The sequence below is a fragment of the Populus euphratica genome, unplaced genomic scaffold, assembly GCF_000495115.2.
Source record: "Populus euphratica unplaced genomic scaffold, PopEup_1.0 scaffold4513.1, whole genome shotgun sequence".
NCBI lineage: Eukaryota > Viridiplantae > Streptophyta > Magnoliopsida > Malpighiales > Salicaceae > Populus > Populus euphratica.
The window spans coordinates 1-4,366 of NW_011504298.1; the positions used below are offsets into that span (position 1 = coordinate 1).

The following is a 4,366-nucleotide window of genomic DNA, read 5'->3' on the forward strand; positions in this document are numbered from 1 at the left end:
TTGTAAATTTCAATGCTACCAAGTGATATTTTTGTAGATTATATTTATTAAATATAAGTAGAAAATTATTGGTGTGTGCATACACGCTAACATATAGACGACTTTCGTACCATTCTATCGAATGTTGTATTTTAGGATAGTGTTTGAAAGGTATTAAAATACCCAACTTAAAGAGACAACACATTTCACACTATTCATAATGGTTTAGCTTTGATAATTATTTTTTTTCTCTCCATCTAAATTTTAGTGCTAACCTCTTAAAAATTTAAGAATATCCCTTTTATTTATTAATTTTTTAAACTTGATCCCTTTTCTTTTTATCATGATTTTTTTATTGATCTATAAAATTTATAAAATTTGTGTCTTTTCAATTTTATGCTCTTAATTTTTTATTTTTTAAATTTAAAAAATTATTGATCTGTAAATGAAATGTTTTTGAGTTTTTTTTAAGTTTTTTTTTTGCAATTTCACCCTCCTTTGCTCTTTTTTTTTCTCATATTAAATTTAATCCTTATTTTTTTATTGCTATTTTTTTTGGTCTAGACAAATTCTTATTTAGGATCATTTTTTTAAAATTAGTTTTTTTTTATGATTTTACCCTCATTTATTTTTTTTCCTATCAAATTTAATTCCTATTAATTTTTTTTCCTATCAAATTCAATTTCACCCCTTTTAATTTTCTTTATTTTTAGCTAGGAAAGGTACTATCTATATTGAATAATAACACTAATAATTTTATCATGTTCCACTACTAACTATATTTAACTAGTAATTTTTTTAATAATTTAAAATATTCAAGTCAATTTATATATATTAAAACTAAAAATAATATCAGGTTTCCAAAATGACTGTTTTTATACCTGAATTTTTAATATAGTTTTAACATATATTGATTTGAGAAACTTATTAAAAATATCCTAGATATTAAACTTAAAAGTTTATGATGTTTTGTTTTACTTTTTATTTATTTATTTTGTAACTAAAAATGTTAGTATTTATATTAATTAAATAGATAAAATTGTACGAAAAGCTGTATCTACTCGATCTAATATTGGCGGATTATATATATATTCTTTTACCTTGGATGCATGCATTAAATATTTCTCTTCATTTTGTAAGATGACTTGTCTTCTCATAGTTTTTCTTATTTATTATTTAAGCAACTGCGTTTTTTTGTTTGACAGTAAATAATATTTTCGAGCTAGCTTTCTTCTGGCTAGCTTGCACATCATTTAAGACTAAGTTCTATCGTTTGATGATCTTAGGGGTGTTCCTCGACATTCAGACAAATTTAATAAAATCCTTCAATTGTTTTCATTAAGGTTTCGAACTAAGAAGTCAAAGAATAGAGCTTGCCTTCTTAACCATCGAACCATTCCCTTGAAGTCTTTTTATAACTAGTTTCCATATTTTTAAGAAACTAAATGAATTGCTTGAGAAATATTGATCAGTTTTTCTCTCCTTCTTTTTAATAGAAAACATACAAATATTATAAATAAAACATATAAGTAAGAGAAATAATACAAAGAAAATTGATATATTTAAAATAAAATTACTGAGGTTAGTTAATTTTTAAATATTCAAGGTTGTTCATTATTTAATAAAATATAAATTAATTATTATATATAAAACAAAAACAATTTAGATAGTTAAGTTGATATTTATTACTGCTTTTCACCGCAAGATTTTTGAGTTGAAATGCTGTAATTCTGGATAATAAAATTGATTTTAATTTGCATAGGTTGGGCCTGTATTAATTTCTATTTTCTAGATAAAGAAAGCGTACCCATGCGTTCTTGGGCGGCTCCGGGATCTCACTAATGGTTCTTCAATTCAATTCATGCCGTTTTGGACTCTACTAGTAGCATCAGGAACTGATCCTCTTTTTTCCTTTCCTTTCCTTCTATTGCCGAAATCCGAACTGATAAACTACACCTGAAGCAGGCAAGCCAGGAAAGTCCCAGATGATCTTTGATATGTTTTGGTGGCGAGTGTAAGAAATCCTTTTGTTTTCTATATATATATATATATATATATATAAAACCATGTTTAAAATACATTTTTTTATTGTTTCGAAATAAAATATAACAAACTTTCGATATCTTTCCAATAAAATCCTAGATGATGATCTTGGATATGTTTTGGTGATGAGTACAAGCATTCCTTTGTTGGCATTCCTTTGTTTTCTATCACTAAACAATACAGCCTTATTTTCATATATAAAAAATTATATTTTCATCTTCATCAACCAAATATATTTATATCTTATTTTGAAAACACTAACAAATCATAAACTAGCATTTATCGACTTTCATATTCTATGTTAAGAATGGGCATTCATTATCTAATATCGTCCCCATTTATTTTCAAAAACTTTTTTGGCTGAGCATTGCATGTACCACACTGTAAATTTCACGTTACGGAAGTCCAGATCATGACAACAAGCGAAACAAAAAGAGACCATTATTGTACTGTAGTTCTTTCCCGACTACTTACACATGAGCTTGAATCTCTCCACATATTGGAAGAGACGAGGTGAGACAACTAACTCATCCATTACAACATCGATAAGGAAAGGCATAAGAGCTTAAGATCACACAAAGGGTCAAACAAACGCAGAGCTTAAAAGAATCATAAAGAGTCTTGGTATCGATAATTTCCTTGTTTGTGGAATATCACAAACAAACAGATGCAGAGCCTACAAGAACCATAAAAAAAGTTTTGATATTGATAATTTCCTTGTTTGTGAAATATTGCAAACAAATCAAAAAGAAAATTAAGCAAGCTAAAAGCTAAGCTTCCTCATTAAAGATAAGTTTTTTTTATCAGATTGCCTCTTGATGATCCATACCACCTGCAATTTTAGAGGAAAGTAAAATCAGCTTTTGTTCAAAAACAATTCCAAAACAATTTAAATAAAGCCTAATAGAACCACATGACCATTCTCTAAAACCACAAGGAAAAATAAACATGGAAAATCAAGAAAATATTAAGTTTATAGAGATGGAGGCATGACCGCAATTCTATACGTACTGCATAACAAAAAGGCCAAAACAACTTGCATCATAGCAAAGAAAATAATCAAAGCCATTATCAAATCAAGAGCAAGAATAATTAAACAAACCATTATCAATAATGATACATGCATAAGCTATAGTAATTTTCAATGGCGACCCCAAAAGCATCAATGTGCAATGATACAACCACGAGTACATTGCAAACGAAAATAATCAAAACCATTATCAAAATCAAGAGTAGGGACAATTAAACAAACCACACCACTACTTGCAAATCATAGCAAGCTCAATCTAATTGTGCAAACCATACAGACATAAATCATAATAATTTTCAATTTGTTAATTATGTATAAAACACAAACAGATCTTAAATCTTCATCGACAATAAAACTAAATTCGATTATAAGATATCCCAATTGCTACAACTTCTTGATTTAATCATTATTTTCTAAAAATAACACCATTTAACCAAGTATAAACCTCATAATAATTATCCCAAATATTAAAAAATCAAAACAATCAATCCGCCATGCATCATCATCAACAAATCTCTCAAAAAAATAAACAATAAAAAAAATTAAAAATTCTATCAACAAAAAACAAAAAAGTGATACTGAAATCGAAACATTACCTAAGAAGCACCAACGATGATGTTATTAATTGGGATAAAAATCAACTTTACGAAGAACCCAACAAATCCCATAACCACGAATCCGATTGCAGTACGAGTCGCCACCTTCGTGAATTCTACAAAATATAAAACCAGAATTTTCAAAATCCCTATTTTTTTTTACCGCGACAATCCAATAATTAAAAAAAAAATTATACCTTTTTGATCAGGTTTGTGGCAGCGTTTGACGAGTCGGACGCTATCTTTAGCGAATTCTCTGAGAGGATCGATGACGGAATCTATGGCGTCCATTTTTGTTGAAGAGAAATAAGAGATCCAGAAACCCTAGATAGATTTATTTAGGATTTTTTATTCTTCCTTTTTGAAAGAGCAAAAAATATGAGAGAGAGAGAGAGAGTTGCTTTGCAGACGGTACAGACACCCTTTTATTTCTACAAGTGTAACGCGGAAGAGGAGCCTTTTCCTGGTCAAAGCTGGAAGGCAGATTTTATTTGATTTAATTTTTATTTATTTATTTATTTTATTAGATTGAAAAGCCTTTCATAATAAATAGAGTAAAATTAGATTTGTGTCCCACACTTTGTTCGGGCCGGGTAATTTTTTTAATATAAAAAACTAAAAAAACAAAATAAAATTCTACTTATTTGTTTAATTTGTAATTTAATAAAAAATACAATTACATTAAATAAATAAATAACAATGAAAAAAATAAAAAAAA

At 27.6% G+C, this 4,366-nt stretch overlaps 1 long non-coding RNA gene across 1 annotated transcript; it reads right to left on the reverse strand.

Moving 5' to 3' along the window:
- Positions 1 to 2,593: 2,593 nt before the first annotated feature.
- On the reverse strand, positions 2,594 to 4,065 carry LOC105120048 (uncharacterized). Its single transcript, XR_841247.1, has 3 exons — positions 3,846 to 4,065; positions 3,649 to 3,764; positions 2,594 to 2,854 (listed from the first exon to the last, which is right to left on the reverse strand). It is a non-coding gene; the product is annotated as an uncharacterized LOC105120048 (long non-coding RNA).
- Between the last annotated feature and the right edge of the window lie 301 nt (positions 4,066 to 4,366).